The sequence below is a fragment of the Neoarius graeffei genome, chromosome 1 (assembly GCF_027579695.1).
Source record: "Neoarius graeffei isolate fNeoGra1 chromosome 1, fNeoGra1.pri, whole genome shotgun sequence".
NCBI lineage: Eukaryota > Metazoa > Chordata > Actinopteri > Siluriformes > Ariidae > Neoarius > Neoarius graeffei.
In genome coordinates this window covers 109,139,661-109,165,654 of record NC_083569.1, presented here as the reverse complement: position 1 = coordinate 109,165,654, position 25,994 = coordinate 109,139,661, and the positions used below count along the sequence as shown (strand labels likewise).

Here is a 25,994-nt window from a genome sequence, read left to right as displayed (position 1 = left end):
AGCCACATTATCGCCCATTTAAACACGTGTTTTTGTTGTTGTTTACATCTACATCTGCCAAAGCTACGTTGCAATGTGGAATTTTCTGAAAGGTGTACAGAAACTGCCAGAGACGGGGACAAAGCGACCTCGGTCTGTGTAAAGGTACGGCAGCCCATTACCCTGGTTCACCACTTATTTTTGCACCACACTACCGCTAACAATCACCACACGGACACTGTTTTAAATACAGCCTGTTTTTTTTTTTCTCCGCGAACTGTGAACATTCTTCTGGAAATCGCGGAAGGACAGCATCTGCAACACACAGACACGAACGAACTTTTATCAATAAACTGCCTGAGTGTTTCACATTGTTAGCAGAAGGCAAAGGTCTATGGACATGTTTGGACACGTTAAACATTTGGGTAAAGCAGTTAATCGAATGAGATGGCAAGAACATGAAGTTTACTTACCTTGCAGTGGCATGTTGACTTCCTGGTGGTGAAAGACCCGACGGCAGCTCCCGAGGGACAATTGTAGTGGGGGGGGGGCGCTGTCGTCACAGATGGAATGTTTCACTGGTGTATGGGGGAAGGGGTGTTTGTGTTTTATAGCGTGTGTGAAGGTTGTGGTGTTTATTTTGTAATCGGAATATTTGTAATATTTATAGATAGTATTGAGATATATTTTTTTACTGATTTTAAGCTTGTAAGACTTGATTGATTTTTGCTTCTGTTTTGGTTTAAGCCATGGGCTAGAAAACCCTTGGGAAACCCAGTGGCAGATCAGTCTTGGTTGAGGTGAGCTAGAGAGAACACCCAACTGTTACCAGAGAATTTGAGCACTAGTTATTTTGTAATTGATTTATTTTATTGGATTTATTTTGTTCTTAGTTGGAAGATTTAGTTGGTAGTCTATTTTTGATTGTTTTGATTTGGAGTTTTTTTTTCTTTTGTTTTTTTTCCTTTGGACTGCTTGCTGTTGGGAAAGAAAATAAACTTCCTCTCGACTTCATCAACTCCACTGTCCTGCCTTTTAAGCCGCAAGGTCTATCTTTACTACAGTCTGAAGAGGAGAAACGACAAAGGACTTGTAAGCAAACGTGGGAGCAGGGTAGGCCTTGGCTGCGATACGATTTTTATGGAATAATTAATTTTTTTCAAGTTGATTCCTAGTCAATATGAAGCTCCTAATGCTTTCTCTCTCATAAATGGTTAAATACAGAAAGCATGTTGGACATATTTTGGGTGCTATAGTCATGATAGTAAGTATATTTGCTTTCAATACTCATACACCAAGTTGCCAAGTTTTCCAATATATTATTATTTGTTGATATTATATTATGGTGCCCTGTGTTGTTCTCATTTATGCATTTAACAACAGTATCAAAATACTCGGGTCTTGAAATAAATGCACGTTAGTCATGAACAATGGTAACTACTCTCTTTTGTGTTATTTTTGACAGAAGTAAAATTCATACATGAACAAATTTTGGCTAGTTGATTTTCTGTTTGCCTAGTTACTTTGGAAGGTAACTAGTCCGGCTGGCTGGTGAAAAAAAAAAAAAAAGAATTTCGAGCCCTGCCCAAGGATGCCCTGAAATGGTGTTAGTTGTGTGGCAGAATGTTTTAATGAGTTCTGGGCATACTCAGCTGAAGGAAGGAACTGCACCCAATCCTTCCGATTCCTCATGCTGAATATCCTGAGGAAGCATCCAACCTCCTGGTTGGCACGCGCCACCTGGCCGTTGGATTGTGGGTGGTACCCTGAGGTTAAGCTTATGGATACCCCTAATCTGTCCATAAACTTGGTGTATAACCTGAAGATGAACTGGGGACCTCAGGCACTGATGAGGTCTTCAGAGATACCATGATATTGGAAAATGTGATTGAACAGGAGTTCTGCAGTTTCAAATGCAGTGGGTAGGCCGGACAGAGGAATGAGCTTGAGGGCTTTGGAAAAGCAATCAGTGACAACTGGGATGATTGTGCTACCTTGGGATCAGGGTAGGTCAGTGATAAAATCAATAGCAGGGTCGTTAAGGCACCGGGAGTGGACAGAGCTTTCCAGCAGGCAAGGCCCGTGGCACTTTTGCTTGGGCACAGGTGGAGCAGGATGAAACAGAATGGTTAATTTTGGAAACCAATGCTCTCCCACCAATACTTATTCCAGAGAAGTCGATCGGTTCTGTGACTGCTGGGGTGCCTTGTGGCCGGAGAAGCGTGGGCCCAGGTGATGAATTGATCTTGAAATCGGGGCAGCACATACATGAGTCCAGGAGGACAGTTCTCAGGCAGATATGGAAGTTGTGATTGTGCAGTTTTCCTATCTATGTCCCATGAAACGGTATGCAAGAAGCACTTGGATGATAGGTATGGGCTCTGAAGTATGGCTGGATGTGGTGTGGATTCTGGAGAGGGCGTCCAACTTGGTGTTTCTGGGACCTGGGTGGTAGGAGATTGTGACTCGAAACCGGCTGAAGAAAAGTGACCATCTGGCTTAGTGTGGGTTTAGGCGTTTAGCTGTCTTCAGATATTTGTGATTCTTATGATCAGTGAGGATGGTGAAAAGATGTGTGGTGCCCTCCAACCAGTGTCTCCACTCTTCAAGAGCTAGTTTAATTGCTAGGAGTTCTCGATTGCCAGTGTCATAATTCTGCTCAGCTGGGGTGAGTTTCTTTGAATAGAAGACCACGGGATGTAGCTTAGGCTTATCCCCAAAACACTGAGAGAGTACCCCTCCCACTCCTGTCTCAGAGGTGTCTACCTCTATGGTGAAAGGTTCAGTAGGGTCCAAGTGCTGAAGAATGGGAGCTGATGTGAAAGCTGCCATAAGCTGGTTGAAGGCTTCTTCAGCAGCTAGGTTCCACTGGAGATGTCACAGTCCCTTCTTAAGCAGGGCAATGAGAGGAGCGATGATTGTGCTGTGAACCCAAGGATGAAGCGATGATTAGGCCTGTCGCGATATTCGATATACCGACTTATCGTACCATAAATGAAAATGAACTCGGTAATTTTTTTTTTTTACCGCGATTTTGGCATTTCCGTGCTGTACATCTACATAGGGAAGTCGCCAGAGTAGTAGCTTGACCCATTGACTAAATAAAACACCACGCTGTTTTCTGTTGTCTCACGCAGCTCTCTGTCAAAGGCGGGGCCTCCCAGCATACAACAGTTATCCAGCCAGGGTATCCACTGAATGGGGAAAAGACAACGCCACATTGCTCCGTTGTACAGACCATAGTCGTAGAATTGGGTATGGACGGTATGGACGTGTCCCTACCAATATCAAACGACGGCTGATATATCCCTACCAATATTTCTGATTGAAGAAAAAAAAAAATCACGCTCCATGCACAGTACACAAATGGTTACTGTAGGTTTCCACTGGGCGAAACGCCACGCAAAATTCACTCATGAATATTCACTCTGGGGGCGTGGTCGCGAAAACAGCATGCAAATTTGGCTACCGTGTCAATTAGCAAGTGCGGTTGCAATGCAGTGACTGGCTGCTAGCTAGCAAGCTAGCAAACTGTCCTTGAGGAATGTAACGTTAGATTAGCTCGTAAAATGAATCAGTTAACAACAATTCGTATTGTGTGTAAAAATGACAACATACGAATATGACTGTTTGTTTTCTAAGTTTGTGTGGCATGCAAATACAGGGTTTCCCATACATAGACCATTGTGTGGCGCAGCGCCACACAATGGATTCCTATCGCCACACAATCAGACTCGCGATTTTGAAAAAAAAAAAATTCCGTTGCGTATCGTTCCATTCATTCATAGTGCTCTTTCTTCTCGTTCATGCGCGCGCGCACACCCACACACAGAGAGAGAGAGAGAGAGAGACAGAGAGGCCTTATAACGTTATCAATATTGAACATTGGCTTTGCACCAATTAGGGTAATGCTTTTTCATTATTGTTAGTTGCCTTGGTGTTACCTTAAGTGGTTTCTTACATCTAATTATGATATTTTATTATTATTTTGTTGTTACATTATACTATTTATTTCATTTTAGTATTGATTGAGGTAAGTGTTGAGTTCAATATTTAAAATAAAAACCTCCAGCTTGTTTTTTGCAATTTATTCCTTGAATGTCAACTAAAAAATGATTGAAAGATCGCCACCAAAAAGGCAAAAAACTAAGGTAAAAACTAAACTTTAACTTCAATTTTGGTGAGTAATTTTCATAAATTTAAAAGACAGGTTTTCCACCAACATCAAAACCAGCAAACTAATGGCCTGCCCTGTAATGTAAAGTTGGGTCGAGGAATGAAACCAGGCAGGGTTCTGGTAAAAATTGTTTTAGCTGTCTTCTCTTAAAGAACTTAAAAGAATTTAGATTGAACTGAATAATCTCAAATGCTTCTTGTAGCTTTAAAATAGTCCCAGCAGGTGACTCTGAAGAAAAATACTGTGTGTTTTGAACACCGCCCGCTGTAAACACTTTGCATACACCCCAATGACCGACTCCACCGACCGCCACAACACCACAGCACACGATTCCCTCATCGGCACAGTGGAGCACCACAAATTGCTACCTGGTCTATGGGAAACACTGAAATAACAATCCGACTTGATACTGACAACAACTGGTGTTCATTGAGGTCACAAAGACATTAATAAATCATATCAAATTGTGCTAATGTTGGCTAATATTGCACCTAGTCTTGCTTGTGAAGTGCCTGCAAACTTTAGCAGCCCGCTAACTCTTAATTTGAAGTGCTTCAGTTAAGACCTGCAGAGTGCTCTGACCAAGTTTGTGTAACATGACACATGTAAACAACAACCCAATGGTGATGTGGACCTTGTTCGTGGCCCAGACACCTTTTAATCAAATGTTTTATTTTTACATAATAAGCATAACAGCCTCCGCCTTCTTGATCAGAAATTTTTGGTTACTCTCTGCCTCCCTTTTGAAAACATCACGTACCAAGTGCATAATACGCTGAACTGATTGGTTTTCGAGGGAGTTCATTTGAAAGCAGTAGGCTAAAAACTTTTCTCTGTAGAACCCTGTCACTCTCTCCTCTCCCTCCCCTCTCCGCTCAAGCAGACAACAAAAGGGCAATAATATAACAACAACCAATCAGAATTCAGATACATTCTGTTGCCAAGTAAAATTGTAACCTTTCAACGTGTCAAAGTTCTAGAGCCCTCATCCTGCTTTACCATTAGATCAATCACATATCAGCTTAAACTAGCATTCTAAAACTCGTTAAAGATCACACAGAAGATAGCCTACTCCCCCTGTCAGCCTAATGTAATGCAATGTTTAAGGCTTCGTATGTGTTTTACTTCCATTTATGAGGGAAAGGAACATACTCCCTCCTGACAGTCAATGCATTATTTGCTTGTAAGACACTTTTGCAAATTGGTAGAATGAGTTAATTATCACATGCAAGATTTGCAATTAATCAAATGAATTGCATATTATTATTATTATTATTATTATTATTATTATTAATGAATTACTACAGTTCTGAACTTCAAATTTTAAAAGTCTGGACTTTGGAGAGATGATGGATACTCTTTTGGTGGAACACAATGGAACAAAATATTGTGACCTTCTCATGTTGACCTGAAGTTGGCATTGGGTTTATGTCCCCACCAATGTTAATACCAAACCTACGCCCTTGCCTACATGTTATCTCGTTCTAATTGTTACTTTTATCCAAATGACAGCTGGCAATGCCTTCCCTTCAAAAACCGATGCTCAGCCACGCCCCTGCTGCCACATACCCCCACCGCCCGACTCAGGCCGAGGAGCCGTGCGGCCTTCAGCAGACCCCACCCCAACAGGAAGTCTGCCACAACCATCTGTGCCCCCAGCCTCTGGATCACCTTGAATTTAAACGGCTGGAGGGCGATATACCAACGGGTGATCCGCATGTTGGCATCCTTCATGCGGTGGAGCCACTGGAGGGGCATGTGGGCTGAACAGAGAGTGAACGGGCACCCCAGCAGGTAGTATCAGAGAGTGAGGACCACCCACTCGATGGCCAGGCACTCCTTCTCAATGGTGCTGTACTTACGTTCACGTATTGAGAGCTTATGGCTGATGTACAGCACTGGATGTTCCTCACTCTCCACCTTTTGGGACAGAATGGCCCCCAGCTCTCTGTCCGATGTGTCCATCTGCAAAATGAAAGGGAGAGAGAGAAGTCAAGGGAGTGTAGAAGTGGCCCTCCATACAGTGCAGCTTTTACTTTGGTGAAGGTCTGTTGGCACTGCTCCATCCACTGGAATGGATCTGGTGCCCCCTTTCTAGTGAGATCAGTCAGCAGGCTGGTGACATCCGAATAATTAGGTATGAACCTGTGATAATAGCCAGCCAACCCCAGGAACTCTCTCATCCACTTTTTGGTCTTGGGCCTTGGGCAGGCCGCAATCACTACAGTGGAAACCCAGATACCATAATACCACGTGTTCAATCACACATTTTTTCTGGTTAGCTGTGAGATCCGCCTGTGTCAGCAACTTTAGGACGTCCCTAAGGTGTTCCAGGTGCTGCGGCCAATCATTGCAGTATATAATAATGTCGTCAAAGTATGCCACAACATAGAAATAGAATAGAAACACTTTTTATTGCCAGGTGTGTGGACACACACGAGGAATTTGACTCCGGTTCACTTAGCTCTCATAGTACAAAAACAGATAAAAAAGCGTATACACAAAACAAACAAACAAGCAAACAACAACAACAAAAATAGGTGCATAATGCAAAGTAATCCAGGTAAGTCAAGTATGGAATAGTTAAATAAATATAAAGTGTGCACAGAATGACGGTATAAGTGTTCAGATATTTTACAAGTGATATTACTGATATATGAATCTGGATTTTAGCTGTTCATCACAGAAAGGATTTCCCTTTTGGTGCAATATGGTGCATAGTGCAAAGATGAATAGTAAATTTAAATAAGTAAAAAAAAATTATATATACATTAGTGCTGTCAAAAATGTCGCGTTATTAACGCGTTAACTTGACTCAATTTTAACGGCGATAATTTTTTTATCACGAGATTAACGCTCTGTGACATGATGCCATGCCCCGCACAGCCAGAGTCCTCTGCCCTCCCCCGAAGAGCCACGGTGCTCCGATCGTTTTCCCATCGGCGGCTCCAGCCCCACTTTGCAGTGGCTGTGACAAGATGTGTTATGCTCTGCAATAACAAAAAACAAAAAACATTGGTACAACCAGTGTTCGAACTATGCCGATATTTTCGGGGGGTCCCTTTTTTTTTCCCTTGGGGGGGTGCTTGCGCATGTCTCAGAGCACGGATCTCTGCTCACGCGCTCACTTCGGATATGCAAATGCTTCCCGTTACACACGATTGCCATGTCAATAAACATAATTTTGCCAATATTTTAGAGACCCCCCCAACATTTCCCAAATCATGTTTTCAAGGGATCTCATGTCTGTTTCAGGGGATCTCGGATCCCCCGAGTACCCCCGTAGTTCGAACGGTGAGCAAGCCCATTCACTTTTTTATGCTGATAAGAGAATTACAATGGTTTTTCATGTGACAAAAATGTGCGATTAAATTGAGATTAATCACGAGTTAACTATGACAGTCGCGACATTAATCGCGATTAAATATTTTAATCGCTTGACAGCACTAATATACATATAAGTCACAGTGAGCACAGAGTGACAGTATAAGTGTGCAGATATTTTGCAAGTGATATTACTGATATATGAATGTGGATTTTAGCTGTTCATCACAGAGACAGCCTGAGGGAAGAAACTATTCTTGTGTCTGGTTGTTTTAGCATACAGTGATCTATATCGCCTCCCTGAGGGGAGAAGATTAAACAGATTGTGACCAGGGTGTGATGGGTCCGCAGAGATGTTACCTCCCCATTTCCTGACTCTGGACAAGTATAAGTCTTGGATGGAGGGCAGGTTGACACCAATAATTTTCTCTGCAGTCCTTATTTTCCATTGCAGTCTGTTCTTCTCCTGTTTGGTGACCGATAGGTGGCATGGGGGCAGAGGATCTTGTCCATGAGCCACTGGAATGTAGCAGGAGCCCCAAATAACCCAAAAGGAAGCATGACAAATTGGTGTAATCCAAATGGTGTGGAAAAGGCAGTTTTCTCTCGGGATAGAGGAGTCAAAGGGATCTGCCAGTATCCCTTAGTCAAGTCCAGTGTTGAATAAAAGTGAGCAGTGTCTAATCGATTGAGCAACTCATCAATGCGAAGTATTGGGTATGCATCAAATTTAGAGACCGCATTGACTTTTCTGTAGTCCACTCAGAACCAGACCCATCGGTCTTGAGAACCAGGACCACTGGGCTGCTCCAGTCACCGTGGGACTCCTCGATTATGCCCATTTTAAGTTTATCCTGAACCACCCTTTTTTGTGTTTGGGTATGGGTGGCTATACACCACCACCCCAGGCGCGTTTCAATGTGGTGTTCTATGGAGGTGGGTGTGGCCAGGAATGGGCAAGAACATGTCGGAAAACTCCTTTTGCAACCTGGCAACCTCCGTGAGTTGGGCCAGTGAGAGGTGGTCTCCACAAGGGACCAGAGCAGTTTGAGTTGTTACTTTCATTTTTACCTCCAGCCCTAGCTCCGCCTTCTCCAGAACTACCGATGCCAATGCCATGGGGACCCCCTTGTTCCAATGTTTTAACAGGTTGAGGTGGTATATTTGCACTGCCCTGCCCCTATCCATCTGCCTCACCTCATAGTGGATGTCCCCGATTCAGCATCTGACCTCAACGGGCCCTTGCCACTTGGTGACTAATTTGGAGCTTGAAGTGGGCAGTAACACGAGTACTTTATCTCCTGGAATGAACTCTCTAAGGTTTGTGCCCCTGCTGTACAGCCGGGTTTAACATTCTTGTGCCTGCCGCAAATTCTCCTGAGTTAAGTGGATGAGGGTGTGGAGCTTTCCGTGCAGGTTGAGAACATATTGAATTTCTTTTTTGCTAGCTGAAGGTACCTCCTCCCAGTTTTCCTGCAGCACATCCAAAATGCAGCAAGGCTTACGCCCATATAACAGTTCAAACGGGAAGAGTCCCATGGAGGCTTGCGGGACCACTTGTACTGCAAACAGCAGGGGCTCAAGCCATTTATCCCAATTGCGTGCATCTTCGCTTACAAATTTCCAAATTAAATTTTTGAGTGTCTGATTGAATTGTTCTATTAAGCCATCTGTTTGTGCATGATAGATGCTGGTGCGGCTTGATTTAATCCCCAGTAACCCATGCAGTTCACGCAGAGTGCATGACATAAACATAGTGCCTTGGTCAGTCAGGATTTCTTTTGGAATCCTGACTTGCGAGAGAATGTGGAAGAGTGGCTCTGCAATACTGCATGCTGAAATATTGCAGAGAGGCACTGCTTCCAGATATCACGTTGCATCGTCCACCAGAACTAAAATGAAGTGATATCCCTGTGCTCACTGATCTAATGGCCCAACAAGATCCATGCCAGTTCTTTCGAAGGGAGGTCTCAATTAGAGGGAGAGGGCACAAAGGCGCTTTTGGGGTGGCCGTAGGATTTACTAATTGGCATTTGCGGCATGCTGCACACCACTGACGGACATCCCTGCAAATCCCTGCCCAGTAGAACTGGGCCATTATTTGAGCTAGTGTTTTTATCTTGTCCTAAATGTCTGGCCTTTGGATTAAAGTGAGCCACGTGGAATATGAGTTCCCTACAGCTCTTTGGGATTAACAACTGGGTTAACTGTTCACCAGTTTGAGTGTTCCGTGTCACTCAATACAGCCTATCCTTAATAATAGCGAAGTACGGGAAGGAGAGTGTCACATTTGGCAGAGGACCAACTCAATGGCTGGATTGGGCCAACTCCGGGACACTGGCAGGTGTTGTTGGCTGATCACGAACTTCCTCCAGCGTCAGCCTGCATAAATGTTGATGTTGCTCTGGAGAGTGGCTGACTCTGCAGGATGGTTCGCTTCAGGTCAGCGTAGACGAGCCGATGGTTGGCAGGCAGCTGTTGCGCAGTGAGCTGGATTTCCCTAGTCAGCAGTGGTAGTAGATGTGCTGCCCATTGCTGGACCGGCCACCCCCACGCTTCAGCCACTTGCCCAAACAGAGCGATGAATACCTCTGGATCATCATGTGGTCCCATTTTCGTCAGTGTGATGTGGGATGGGTCTGCTGTGGTGGCGATTAAGGACCCTGCAGACACAAGCAGGTGCCGGGACGCCTGCCGATCTTCCTGCTGGGCCAGCAGCAAGGCTTCAAAGCGTCGCTCCTGTTCCTTCCAGAGGGCGGTCAGCGCTTGGTGCTAGCTCTGTTGGGCGGCAGTGAGGGCATGGACTAGATCCTTCAGTGGTAAGGACTCCATAGGGCAGCTCCCTTCAGTATCCCAGCTTTTGGCACCACTGTAATGAATCCCTGAAGTCGGTGGAATACTGAAGCGTGGCAGGCAGGAAATGCTGTTCACACAGACTTTTATTTTGTGGTTTTCTTTGCTTTTCAGCTTTACTAACTCACACACAGACACACATATATGTGCTCAGGTTGGGAGAGAACCCCTCTCTTCACTCTCTCCCTCCTTTTCTACTTTCTATAGTCACTGCAAAACATACAGACACAATGTTAATTGAGAGCAGGTATACTGACTTTTGCCACTCACCTTCCCTGGCCCCTCCCTCCATTCACAAACCAATGCTTGGCCATGCCCCCACTGCCAGAGCCCCCTACTTTCTCTTCCACAAAGAAAAAGCTGGCTGAAGTTGGAGACATGGATGGTCTAATATACCCATGTTGTAGTGCCTCCTGTACATATTCCTCCATGGTAGCTTGCTCGGTGATAGACAGAAGATATATGTGGTTTTGAGGTGGAGTCATACCTGGGAGAAGGTCAATCGCACAGTCCTAGGAGGTAGGCCACTAGCCTTAACCTTGCTGAAAACTTCCTTGAGGTCATGATAACAGGGAGGAACAGTGTCAATATTACCTGGCAGCAGGCTCTCTACAGAGGTGGAAGAAAGAGTGACTTTTGGAAGTTTCAAGCAGTACTGGAAGCAGGATGGAGACCACTGCAGAATTTCTCTGTGTTGCCAGGAGATTAGGGGATCGTGAAGCTGGAGCCATGGGAACCCCAAAACAAGAGCATGCTGAGCTGTGTGAGTGACCAATAAGGTAACATGTTCTATATGAAGAGCTCCAACCTGGACTTCAAGAGGTGTTGTGCATGTTGTAATGAGCCCATCACCAATGGGGCCCCCATCAATGGCCTTAAGGTTCACTGGTCACTGGAGTTCTTCTGTGGGCAGGTTGTACTTCTGGACGATCTTGAGACTGATAAAGGTACCCTCTGCCGCAGTCTCTATGAAGGCAGAGACAACATGGGTCAAGTCTGGGAGCTTTAACAGGACTGGCATCTGAAGAAAATGTGGTGCTTGGATGAATTTGTGACTTACCAGGCTGGGTGGATAGGTTTCCTGGCAGGTGAAACCCTCCCTTCTTGGGTTGGGTGGGCGATCAGATGGCTAGATTCACCACAATAAAAACAGCTCTTCATGACGCCTCCTGTCCCTCTCAAAGCATTGCAAGTGAGCATGGGAGACCTCCATTGGAGTTGGGGATGGCAGAGTAGGAAGAAGAGCTGGAGGTTGTTATAAAGAGGGTCGGTTTTGAAGAAGGTGGTCTCGGCAGATTGCCAGGTCAACGAGGGAGTCGAGACTGAGTTGCTTATCACAGCATGCCAGTTCAACAAGCACTTCGGGGGCGCAGACCCTGGCAAAAGGTGGCCTTGAGGGCGGCCTCAAAGAAATAGAGAAAACTTCTAGATAAATTAAAATAAATTAAGTATTTACATATAAAAAGAATAAGATATGGGGAAGAGAGGAAGGAGGGGGGAAAAAAGGTGGGGAGAAGGGGGGGGCGGCAGCAAGAGAGATATTGCACTTTATATTGCACATTGTCCGGTATTACTTATTGTTAGGCTAGGCTACTGCTCCTTCCCATCCTCTGTCCTCCTGTTACCCCTCCTGCCCCCAGAGAGGAGTTGTACAGTCTGATGGCGTGAGGGACAAAGGAGTTTTGAAGTCTGTTCGTCCTGCACTTGGGAAGGAGCATTGTCACTGAACAGGCTCCTCTGGTTGCTGGCATCGTCCATGATGTTCGTTTGTCCATAGACCTCTTCTCTGCCACCCTCACCAGAGAGTCCAGCTCCACCCTGACCCTCAGCACAGGCTCTCCTCAGGGCTGTGTGCTGAGCCCTCTCCTGTATTCCCTGTATACGCTTCACTGCACACCCATCCACCCCTCCAATACCATCATTCAATTTGCAGATGACATAACGGTCATTGGCGGAGGGGATGAGACTGTGTACAGGGATGAGGTCAACATGCTGGCAGGTTGGTGTTCTGCACACAACCTGCTGCTCAACACCATTAAAACTAAGGAGATGGTGATTGACTTCAGGAAACACAGGGAGGATCCAGCCCCACTGAGCATCAACGGGGACTGTGTCCAGTGGGTGTCCTCCTTCAGGTTTCTTGGGACACATATAGCCGAGGACCTCTCCTGGACTGCCAACACATCCGCGGTGGTAAAAAAGGCCCGACAGCGACTCCACTTCCTAAGGATACTTAGAAGGAACCATCTGGAGGAGAAACTGTTAGTGGCCTTTTACCGCAGCACCATCGAGAGTGTCCTGGTGTACTGCATTACAGCTTGGTACGCCAACTGCTCTGTGGCAGAAAGAAAGAACCTGCAGAGGGTCATTAAAACTGCACAACACATCACTGGCAGTCCCCTACCCTCGCTAGAAGACATTGCTAGCACACGGTGTCTCAGGAGAGTGAGGGCAATCACTGCTGACCCCTCACACCCGGGACAGCACCTGTTTACCCTCATGCCCTCTGGCAGGAGATACAGGTGCCTCAAAAGCAGGACAAACAGATTTAAAAACAGTTTCTTTCCCTGGGCCATCAGGTCCCTGAACTCATAAGAGAGTGTATGCTAGTGTAATGTGTAAATTATGTAAATATGCATTCCTTTCTTATTTCTATTTTACTCCTTTCTTATTCTTATTTTACTGTTTTTTTTTTCTTTTTTATATTTATTATGCACCGGCCAGAGAAGCACTGCAATTTCATTGTATACCTGATGTGCAATGACAATAAAGATTCTATTCTATTCTATTCATACCAACCACAGAGCCGGCCCGCCTGATCAGTTTGTCCAGCCTGGATGTGTATTTCTTGGATGTGCTCCCCCCCAGCACACCACGGTGTAAAACAGGACACTGGCGACCACAGACTGATAGAACATCCGCAGGAGTTTCCTGCAGATGTTAAAGGACCGCAGCCTCCTAAGGAAGTATAGGCTGCTCTGTCCCTTCCTGTATAAGTGTTTGGTGTTGCAAGTCCAGTCCAGCTTGCTGTCCAGCCCGAGGTACTTGTAGGAATCCACAGCCTCCACCTCGACTCCCTCGATCAGAACTGGTCGTGACCTTGTTCTGGACCTCCCAAAGTCAATGACCAGCTCCTTGGTCTTCGAGGTGTTGTGCTGCAGATGGTTCCTGTTGCACCACACAGCAAAGTCCCTCACCAGGCTCCTATACTCCTCCTCTCTGTCGTCACTGATACACCCAACAATGGCTGTGTCATCGGCAAACTTCTGAATGTGACACGGCTCCGAGTTGTAGCAGAAGTCCGCGGTGTACAGGGTGAAGAGAAGAGGGACCAGCACCGTGCCCTGGGGTGCTCCGGTGCTGCTAATCACCGTGCCAGATGTGATGTCCTTCAGCCTGACATACTGCGGCCTGTCAGTGAGGTAGCTGGAGGTCCAGGTGACCAGGCAGGGGTCCACTTGCATCCTGTTCAGTTTGTCCTGAAGCAATAGGGGCTGGATGGTGTTGAAGGCACTCGAGAAGTCCAAGAAGAGGATCCTCACTGTGCCATTTCCCTTATCCAGATGCAAATGGGCTTGGTGTAGCAGGTGTATCCCAGTTGCGTGCGTCCTTGCGTACAAACTTTTTAATTATGTTCTTGAGGGTGCGATTAAACCGTTCGACTAAACCATCCGTTTGTGGGTGATAAACGCTGGTGCGGATAGGCTTAATTCCTAGTAACCCATACAGTTCGCGCAGTGTGCGTGACATAAACGTAGTGCCTTGATCAGTCAGACTCTCTTTGGGGATTCCAACTCGGGAGATGACGTGGAAGAGTGCTTCTGCAATACTACATGCAGAGATATTGCGAAGAGGCACTGCTTCTGGATATTACGTTGCATAGTCCACCAAAACTAAAATAAAGCGATTACCCTCGTGTTGACTGATCTAATGGCCTGACGAGATCCATCCCAATTCTTTTGAATGGGGTCTCGATTAATGGCAGAGGGCACAAAGGCGCTTTTGGAATGGCTGCTGGATTTACTAACTGGCATTCATGGCACGCCGTACACCACCTACGGACATCACCGTGAATCCCTGGCCAATAGAACCGGGCCATTATTCAGGCTAGTGTCTTATCCTGCCCTAAGTGTCCGGCCATGGGATTAAAGTGAGTCACCTGGAATACCAATTCCCAGCGGCTCTTTAGGATCAAAAGCTGTGTGATTGGCTCCTTAGTCTGAGTGTCCTGCGTCACTCGGTATAATCTATCCTTCATAATAGAAAAATAGGGGAAGGACGGGGTGGCGTTTGGCTGGAGCGTTTGACCATCGATTACTCTCACTTGGTCAAACGCATGCTGCAGAGTCTCGTCTCGCGACTGCTCTAACGGAAAATCCGCAAGGGATTCCCCGAGAGAGGGGGAGGAGCCTGCTGCTCCTCACGCTGACGCGGTGATGATGTAGATGGCTCTGTGACAGCTGCTCCCGCCAATGCCACACCGGGACCTCCCCCTGCTGAACTATGGCAGGCCCCACTCTTCACTAAATGAGTCATTAATTCCCGAAATCCTGGCCAATCAGTCCCCAAAATTATCGAGTGGGTAAGGCGAGGATTAACCGCCGCCTTTACACTAAATTTCTCCCCTCGAAATAGAATGTGGAACGACACTAAAGGGTAGTTGTGAACATCCCTGTGCACACACAGCACCTTCACCAATTGTGCTCTCCCCAATGCCTCGTCTTGCACCAGGCTTTGGTGGATTGAAGTCTGATTACAGCTGGAGTCCACCAAAGCCTGATATGTATCCCCTTGGATACTCACCGGTATGCGATACGCTCTGCCCTGATCGAGGGCGGTCCCTGGCGCGTCGGGAATCCGGACCATTGTGCCCACCTCCATTGCCGAGCACTGATGCTGGAGGTGCCCCGGCTCCCCGCAGCGCCAGCAAACCGGCCCGGGCTCTCTCTCTGCACCGGAGTTCTGGGGCTCACTCACCTGAGGGGGGGGAGAGACAGACACGGAAGTGGGAACCGGGAGGGCACTGCAGGTGCGGCAGGCCGGCTGGGGTGGAGCCGGCCCCCGCCTCCGCAGTGGAGGAACGGGGCGAAGACGAGGAACAGAAGGGGAGGGGGAGAGAGAGAGAGGGGAGAAGAGGAGACATGCTGTCCTGCCGTCGGAACAGCCACCAAATGGTCCTCTGCCAGCTCGATGGCCTGATCCAGCGACGCCGGGCGATGGCACTGGACCCACTCCGCGGTCCCTTCGGGATCAGATAGATTCGCCTTTTATCTCTAGCATGGATTTAAAGACTCTAAAGAAACTCCAGACACCAAATATGTCTCAGATCAGAGATGATATTCGGACTAAAGGAGAAATTCTGTTTATATTTCTTAAAAGTGTACTGAATCTGCTGTGTTAGAACAAACAATTTCATTTCTTACTTCCACTATCAACCAGTTTTCCCTCATATTATGTTACGAAACAGATCATAATCCGATAAAGACGTAAACCAAGACACATTGCGGCAGAAAACCTCCTAAACCGTGTAGTGCTAATATCCATTTCGGACATTTTCATTATAAAAACAGTGGGAAAATATATATATATCAGGCTGTAAATATTGACAAAAAAAGACAGACAGAAAGAGAGGGATTAACAGTAGTATGAAAGCAGAGACGAGCTCACACATGCCGAGTGCAAGAGTGTTATACCCTTAATCAGCAGGAGGCATGCATAAAACAATCCAAAACAATCACACACATGACAAACACAGAGAGAGAGAGCAGGAAACACTGAACTGTGCAGTGCAGCTCAAACTTAAGGACTGCAATAGTGCCATATGGGTCTGTGTGCAAAATGTCTTCTCACGAACTGTTAGAGGTTTGGTACAAACAAACCGTTCTTGCTTTAACTGTAGGAATTTGAGCAGGTGGGTGGAGCACAGAACTACGGCAGGCCAGAACTGAGTTCCAAAAACTCTTTATTTGTACTTTTCAGTGATTATTTCACACTCTCCCAGCCACACATGCACGCACACACACACACACATCCGGCATGTCCAGCTAGCATTGTCATTGCAAAAGTGAATCAAATAACTCAAGATTTTTTATAATTATTTCTCATGACCTGTACATTCACATCGAGTACACATATCAATGCAAATTAACACGAAGGGATTTACTAGACCAATTTATATCTGGAACTATTTTCGGCCACAGCACAGGCAAAGCACTGCTGCAGGTGCAAAGACACCACACAGCACCACAACTTCCGTCAATACACCAGTGTTACCAGCATGTAGTTTGCGGTAAGAGGAGAAGAGAAGAAGTTGTAGTAAGGTTGTTACGTAAGTAGTTTGAAGTTAGTTTCATATCTACTGAGGAAAAATGGTTATTTGCTGTGTGAAGGGCTGCAATAACAAGCAGAGGACATACACGAACATAATGTTTCACAGAACTCCAAAACCAGTGGAACGAAGAAATCTTTGGCTTGCAGCCCTCGGCATTCCTGCAACAACACCAGTGGATAAAATCAATCAATATCGTGTTTGCAATGAGCATTTCAAACCGGAGGACTACGAAGAAAAAATGCAGTATGCTACGAGAAAGGTGTTGCTACATCTTAAGGATACAGCCGTTCCATCCATTTTCAGTACAGAGGCAGAACAGAGTTCATCATCCATGCCTGTAAGTATAATTTCTATCCCTCCTTCCTTGGGTTATACATTGCTAACGTTATAACTGAAACGTCCCGTTAGTCCGACTCACATTGTCGCTTCCAGTTTTATTGTATAACTTCATCACCGTTTCACCCTATTGACAATACGACGAGTTTACCTTTTACCGTTACCTGTGGCATGAAATAATTGTGGGGCTTGGTTACAGCATACAATCGCTCTGTTGACTCGCGTGTACTGCAAAGTTTGATAAGAAGGTTGCAAAGAAGTCACTGTTCATGTAAAGTTTATGTAATAGACCATCCAACCAAAGATTTTTACCCAACTGACATAACATTAGTACATGGGCATTGATACCAACTCTCAAGACTGTAGGCAAAATCCTCAAATCAGTCCCCAACCAACCTAGCTAATACAGTGGCTAATTTGTAGCATCCATTCTTCCCATGTCAAAATGAGTGTTTGATCTTTGTTTAGGCTAACGTCACATAAACATTACTAATTAGCGTAACCTGTGATACTTCTTTACACTTGCTGTAATGAATGGCAGCTATCCAACAGTACACTGCCTTCCTGTACTTTTCCTGTACTTTATTCAAAAGGTTGTGTCTTCATGGAGTAATCATTTTAGTTGCATTATATCAACCATTTATCAGGGTGAGCTCAGTGATGTACAGGAAGATGTACAAGACACACCAGAAGTGGAGGATTCCTTCACTCTTTTTGCAGGTGTATCTCAGTCTACTCCTCAGAAATCCAGAACTCCGGACTTCAAGGCTCCATTACCTTTTCTGCAAACAACTTGTGCACAGGCAACATGCACCAAGTCACTGTCTGGCCTTGCACCCACATGGACACAACCGGTAGGCTAAAGAACCTTTTCTCATGCTGTTTTTACAGGTACTGTGCCATGTCACCAGAAAGTCGTTATTACATGCTGGATCTGTTATAAAAGGCCAATAATAATGGCTATTCACCTGATGAAATCACCAGAAATCATTCACTAATGTTCTAATTACAGGCTGCAAAAGACACAACATTGTCTATCAAAAACAATCAAAACAATGGATTGCCAAGCCTGTTTACGTGGACACCACCCAAAAGTTCAGAAATGAGCTTATGGAAGGAGTCATCTGAAGAAGGCTGGACCCCTCCATAAAATACAGAGACCCATCATAACACGTTCAAGTTCCTTGCCTGGCAGCAAACATCGGTCTGCCAAAACCCAGCAAGGAGGACATCATGAAAGGCCACACTTCACGCTTCAAAGTCTCATCCTAGTCTTCAACAATTTTTTCTTTTCCTACATGTGAAACTCACTTACATGCTTTGTTAGCATTATTGATAAGCATGTGTGTAGTCACTGGTCTAGCAGTTCTGCAGTAAAAGCAGTTTTATCACATGTTGTAGAGGCAATATTGGATTACACCAAAAGTAACCTTATATATTCAAAGAATAGAGGATGTATCAAGAAAAGATACACATATTTACAAAGACTTTCCATGAAGGCAAACTTTTATTTTGTATCTCAATGTTATATACACTTGTGTTCAAAATAATAGCAGTCCAACACGACTAACCAGATCAGTCACTGTTTTTGGTGGAAATTATATTACTACATGGCAAATAATTTACCAGTAGGTGTAGTAGAGTCATAGAAAACCAACAGACCCAACATTCATGATATGCATGCTCCTGAGTCTGTGTAATCGAATAATTAAGTGAAAGGGACGTGTTCAAAATAATAGCAGTGTGGAGTTTAATTAGTGAGATCATTCATTCTGTGAAAGAACAGATGTCAGTCAGGTGGCCCTAATTTAAGGATGAAGCCAACACATGTTGTACATGCATTTCTCTCTGAAAACCTGAGAAACATGGGTCATTCCAGACATTGTTCAGAAGAACAGCGTGCTTTGATTAAAACGTTGATTGGAGAGGTAAAACGTATACTGTAAAGAAGTGCAGAAAATGATGGGCTGCTCAGCTAAAATGATCTCCAGTGCTTTAAAATGGACAGCAAAGCCAGAGAGACATGGAAGAAAACAGAAGACTACCATTCGAATGGATCAAAGAATAGCCAGAATGGCAAAGACTCAGCCAATGATCAGCTCCAGGGTGATCAAAGACGGTCTGAAGTTACCTGTGAGTACTGTGACAATTAGAAGATGCCTGTGTGAAGCTAATCTATCGGCAAGAAGCTCCCGCAAAGTTTCACTGTTAAAAAAAAGACGTGCTGAAGAGGACACAATTTGCCAAAGAACACATCGACTGGCCTAAAGAGAAATGGAAAAACATTTTGTGGACTGATGAAAGTAAAATTGTTCTTTTTGGGTCCAAGAGCCGCAGACAGTTTTTCAGACGACCACAGTACACTCTGAAGACAGTGAAGCATGGTGGTGCAAGCATCATGATATAGGAATGTTTCTCTTACTATGATGTTGGGCCCATTTATCGCATACCAGGGATCATGGATCAGTTTGCATATATCAAAATACTTGAGGAGGTCATGTTGCCTTATGCTGAAGAGGAAATGCCCTTGAAATGGGTGTTTCAACAAGACAACGACCCCAAACACACCAGTAAGCGAGCAGCATCAGGGTTCAAGACCAACAAAATGAAAGTTATGGAGTGGCCAGCCCAATCCCCGGACCTTAATCCGATAGAAAACTTGTGGGGTGACATAAAAAATGCTGTTTCTGAGGCAAAACCAAGAAATGCAGAGGAATTGTGGAATGTTGTCAAATCATCCTGGGCTGGAATACCTGTTCACAGGTGCCAGAAGTTCTCAGAAACCGTGGTTATACAACTAAAATATTAGTTTAGTGATTCACAGGAATACTAAATCCTTAAGATTTTTTCAGTTTATACAGTAAATATTTGGAGTTTGTAATGAAAAATGCAGACACTGCTATTTTTTTTTTGAACAGCCCAATGTTCATTTTTCTTCATTTTCTGTAAAGTAATTAAAATATTGATACATTTTTCTTCGTGTTTTGATGTAGAATATAATGTGCAGTGTTCCCAATGCATGGAAATAAAAACTATTATAAGGATTTTGAGTTTTACTCACCTTTTTAAACACATTGCTATTATTTTGAACACAACTGTACATGTTCCCTTTTCTACATGTTTGTAAGAAAATAAATAATTGTGTTCTCTTCATGTTTTGTTTTATTGGTATGTGTAGAGACTCAGGTATAGTTTTGCAGTAAAAGCAGTTTTATCTACTTACAGATACAGATAGGGCCTACATTACTTGGTTACAACAAAACAGTATAGACAGTATAGTTATTATTTGTACAGATTTGTACAGTAAGATTTTCCAAAGCCATAAAAGGCTAATAATTAGGCTATATCCATTGCCTCCTGCACCTCTTGAAATCCAACGTAAATACCAGACTCTGATGGAAAGTTCTGTCGGATTGATGCAATCACACATGATGGCAATGGCATTCGATTCCCTTTGCCCAGTGTCTCTCCCTTTAGGGCCCACTCCAACACAACATGATAGGACACCAATCTGTATTGCCTGTGAAAACAGCAACTCTATAAGTAGCTATCGGTCTAATGCATGTTGAACTTCACCGTAAAATAATAATGCATTTTTTTTATTTACTCTGTGGACAGTTGTCCATTGGGTCCACTCGGTGTGTTGTTTCTTTTCCAGTTCACTTTATCGCGCCGGAAAAAAAACCTGAGGACTGCAGGATGGATCATTGCTGAGAAGTCGTCGGTAGCAGTGACATAAGTGCGGTCACGCTCCTCTTCGGGAGCGTTGCTCACCATTGACGGCAGTATTTTATCCCATTTTGCACAGCACAAACACTCCATTTCAGTCGGCATGGGTTGACACACTCCACACTCACACCACCAGCTCGTGTTTGCTCTCGTTCTCTCATCCGACTCGCCTTGACTAGTCGCAACGTCCTCGCTTCCCCGATCCAAAGCACGCGACTCCTCTTCAGTGAACTCAGGTTCGAAAAGGTAGGGTCTTGGATCTTGGTAGTCGAAGTCATCATCTTCGTCTGTCGTGTAATCTTCCATATTCATCGCCATTACAACTCGAGAAAGCACACCTGTCAGTGTCAGCCTAGTAGCAGAGAACTTAGTAGTCACGCTGGTGTATTGACGGAAGTTGAGGGTTTTCAGGTGCTGCGTGGTGTCTTTGCGCCTGCAGCGGTGCATTGCCTGTGCTGTGGCCGAAAATAGTTCCACAAATAAATTGGTCTAGTGAATCCCTTCGTGTTAATTTGCATTGATATGTGTACTTGATGTGAATGTACAGGTCATGAGAAATAATTATAAAAAATCTTGAGTTATTTGATTCACTTTTGCAACGACATGCTAGCTGGACACGCCGGATTACAGCGACTATGCTAAGCTAAAGCTAACCGGGGCGTTTCTAGATCAGGGCAATGGCTGGGTCAGCTACAAAACGCTTTGGCTCACTCATCCAACTCTAGGGACTGACTCAATTTCACCTGGGGGTGGTGTACTCCTTTAAATGTAGAGGTGATTTAACACAGTGGGAAACATGCCCCTGTCCCAACTTTTTTGAAATGTGTTGCTGACATCAAATTCAAAATGAGCATATACTTTCAAAAAATAAAGCAAAAATTCTCAGTTTCAACATTTGATATGTTGTGTTTGTACTATTTTCAATTAAATATAGGGTTTCTAAGGGTGTTTTCACACCTGGTCCCCTTTAAAGGAACCAGACTCAGTCCTCTTTAAGTGGACCAAAAAGTGGACCAACAGAAAAAGAACTCAGTTCTTTTTGTGTTCACACTGTGAATTTATTACAAAGAGGACTGGGTTCTCTTTCTGGTCCAGTTAAGCTTTGATGGGGCCTCAGTGCTCTTTCTGTTCACACCAGGTCCTCTAGAGCCCTCAGACCCCCAGTGCACTGAATTCTGGGTAATTTTCTCTTGAATCAAAATGTCTGCTGCCATGCTTGCCCTGCTGTATTCTTTGATCAAAATAGTGCGGATTAAGGAAAATTTATTATATTTTATTTATATATATATATATATATATATATATATATATATATATATATATATATATATAATATAGTTATATTATTGTGGCCGACTCATCAGTCAGTAAGTTCAGAGAACTGTAAAGCGGCTGTGGTAAGTTCCAAAAGGAAGTTGAGTTTCCCTGCTACAGTCACGTGACCAACTACGGCAAACGAAGGTTAAACTACAGTGAAAACGCGAAGTGAACCCGGTGCGCTTTTTGTTCACAATGCGCAGATTAGGCGAACCGTACCGTTGATTTTTAGCGAACCGTACTGAGACCACCCCCAGAGGTGGTCTCAGTTCGGTTCGCTTTAAAGGGGTCTGGGTATGGTTGGAGTGTTCACATATGCGCAAAAAATGCTGAGTCATCGATCTGAGTTCGGTTAGATGGCTGAAAGGGACCAAGTGTGAAAACACCCTAAGACTTGCAAATCATCATATTCTGTTTTTATTTACGGTTTACACAGCATCCCAACTTTTTTTTTTTTTTTGGAATTGGGGTTGTATGTTTCCAGTATATGGGGGGGACAAAATGTAAAATTATTTAAGCATCTTGAATCATTTCATTATGTTTTCCAGATGTGCCACTGTTCTCATTGTGGGAAGAGTTTTGCTAAAAGTTATCTCAAAAAACACCAGCGCATCCACACAAGAGAAAAGCCATATCACTGTGGACAGTGTGGGAAGAGTTTTACTCAGCAGGGTAATCTCCAACGGCATGTGCGCATCCACACAGGAGAGAAGCCACATCAGTGTGGACAGTGTGGGACGGGTTTTGCTTGTCGGAGTCATCTCCAACGCCATGAGCGCATCCACACAGGAGAGAAGCCGTATTACTGTGGACAGTGTGGAAAGAGTTTTAATCGTCAGAGTCATCTCCAACAGCATGCGCGTATCCACACAGGAGAGAAGCCATATTACTGTGGACAGTGTGGGAAGAGTTTTAGTTGTCAGAGTAATCTCCAACGGCATGAGCGCATCCACACAGGAGAGAAGCCACATCACTGTGGACAGTGTGGAACGAGTTTTACTTGTCTGAATACTCTCCAACGCCATGAGCGCATCCACACAGGAGAGAAGCCGTATTGCTGTGGACAGTGTGGAAAGAGTTTTCATCTTCAGAGTAATCTCCAACAGCATGCGCGTATCCACACAGGAGAGAAGCCATATTACTGTGGACAGTGTGGTAAGGGTTTTACTTGTCAGAGTGCTCTCCAACAGCATATGCGCATCCACACAGGAGAGAAGCCGTATGAATGCTCAAAGTGTAGGAAGAGTTTTGCCCAACGAGCTAGTCTCCAAATACATGAGCGTATCCACACAGGAGAGAAGCCATATTACTGTGGACAATGTGGGAAGCGTTTTAATCGTCAGAGTTATGTCCAACTGCATGAGCGTATCCATACAGGAGAGAAGCCGTATTACTGTGGACAGTGTGGGAAGAGTTTTAGTTGGCAGAGTCATCTCAAGCGGCATGAGCGCATCCACACAGGAGAAAAGCCATAACACTGTGGACAGTGTAAGAAGAGCTTTTCTTGTCAAAGTAATCTCCAATGTCATGAGCGCATCCACACAGGAGAGAAGCCGTATTACTGGGTAAAGTGTGGGAAGAGTTTTAGTCATCAGTCATCTCCAACGGCATGTACATATCCACACAGGAGAGAAGCTGTATGAAGGCTCCCAGTGTAGAAATGTTTTTTCCCCCATGAGTAAGTCTCCAAATACATGAGCATAACCACACAGGACAGAAGCCATATTACTGTGGACAATGTGGGAAGAGTTTATTCGTCAGAGTTATCTCCAATGGTATGAGCACATCCACACAGGAGAGAAGTCATAACACTATGGACAGTGTGGGAAGACTTTTCGTCCCTTGGGTGCCTTCCTCAGCCACCTGCAAAATCATACAGAACAGAAGTCCCATCACTATGGACAATGTGGACAGAGCTTTACTCATTTAAGATCATTTCAGAAACACGAGTGCTCTAACATAACACCAACAGGTCTTGACATGTGGATTTGTTAAGCTGTTAGATTGTGAAGTAAATTTTCTGTTTCCCCTTCAATAAAGACTGCAGGCAGACACGCTTAATGAGAGAGGTAGATAGCTTTTATTAAAGAAGCTTCATATATGTTCAATGGTGTTGTCCAAGGCGCGCACACTACTCCAGACGCGTAGGCTTTGCAAGTCGTCGTCGTCCCCCCCCCCCCCCCCCCCCCCAGTTTCTCACAACAAAAACTCTTTCTCAAAACATTTAATCCATAACACAGATAAGGATGTTACTGTGGGCACATGCACACATACTGCTTTTCCTCCATCAGGCAGACACATATCCTGAAGTTTAAGAAACCCTCAACCATTCTTCACTCCCCCCTTTTTGATTAACTGACTAATTAATCAAAACAAAACCAAAGGAATGGATATATAGGTGGTTATACATCTCATCTCATCTCATTATCTCTAGCCGCTTTATCCTTCTACAGGGTCGCAGGCAAGCTGGATCCTATCCCAGCTGACTATGGGCGAAAGGCGGGGTACACCCTGGACAAGTCGCCAGGTCATCACAGGGCTGACACATAGACACAGACAACCATTCACACTCACATTCACACCTACGGTCAGTTTAGAGTCACCAGTTAACCTAACCTGCATGTCTTTGGACTGTGGGGGAAACCGGAGCACCCAGAGGAAACCCACGCGGACACGGGGAGAACATGCAAACTCCACACAGAAAGGCCCTCGCCGGCCCCGGGGCTCGAACCCAGGACCTTCTTGCTGTGAGGCGACAGCGCTAACCACTACACCACCGTGCCGCCCGTGGTTATACATGATAGATATAAAAACATGATTAACTAATTGAAAACTAAAGAATGACCTATATAAGAAGTTATATGGGGAATGAATAAATAAATGAGATACATGTAATAATTATATTATAAGCATGCATAAATGTGGATAAATGCAAATATGGCAAATGATAGGACAGTGTATTATGAATATGATATAAATGGATAAACATGAAATCAAAAAGTAACCAAAATTGCTGAGATGAATGGCAAGGTTGAATTAATGCTGTACTCGTGTATAATAATGCTGAGGCCTACGACTCATCATAATGATTTCTATGACTGTGACTTGATGGTGCAGTTTGGATTGCCCGAACTCTGGTTGTTTTGATTGATTGATTGATTGATTGATTACTTTATTCTGAACAATAAAGAAGAAAGATATAAAAATAAAAATTTAAATAAAAAATGCAATAATCAAAACATCGTCATAAACAGAATAGCGTAGCCACAAGGCAATAACATAACAATGTTCAGAAAGGATTAGGAAGAAGTAATAACTTATCCAATCCTAACCCTCTATACCACCGCTAATCAAATGTCACTTTCCACCATAATAAACTATATATACAAAAGAAAACATACCAAAACATACCGACATGGTATAATATCGACCAAATCAAATCATATATACAGATACTTATGTTATGCATATAGACACACATACAATACATATATACAGTACATACATATACACATACCTATAACTATACACTAAATACAAGAAGACCAGTCACAGACTTACTCTCAATTTCATCATCACCTATATAGTCTGCCTGTCCTCAATCTCATATATTTTTATTAACATGTTTTTATATAATTTTTTAAACAGTTTTATGTTGGTGCTATTTTTGAGTTCATTTTCCAGACCATTCCACAATTTCACCCCACAGACTGTTCTGCACATACTTTTCATAGTTGTTCTAACATTTACTCTCTTAAAATTCATTTCCCCTCTCAGGTTATACCCACCCTGCCTTTCCATAAACGTATTTTGTACCTCACCCGGAAGAAGAAAAGTCTTGCTTTATACATAATTTGTGCAGTCTTGTGTTTAACCAGATCCGTAAATTTCAGAGTGTGTGCTTTTACGAATAATGCGTTTGTATGCTCAAGATATCCTGTATTATTG

General features: G+C 44.2%; 1 pseudogene; it reads left to right on the top strand.

The window, feature by feature from the left end:
• LOC132881668 (zinc finger protein 850-like) overlaps positions 1 to 24,214 on the top strand; it is a 99,988-nt pseudogene extending 75,774 nt beyond the window's left edge.
• Positions 24,215 to 25,994: the final 1,780 nt, after the last annotated feature.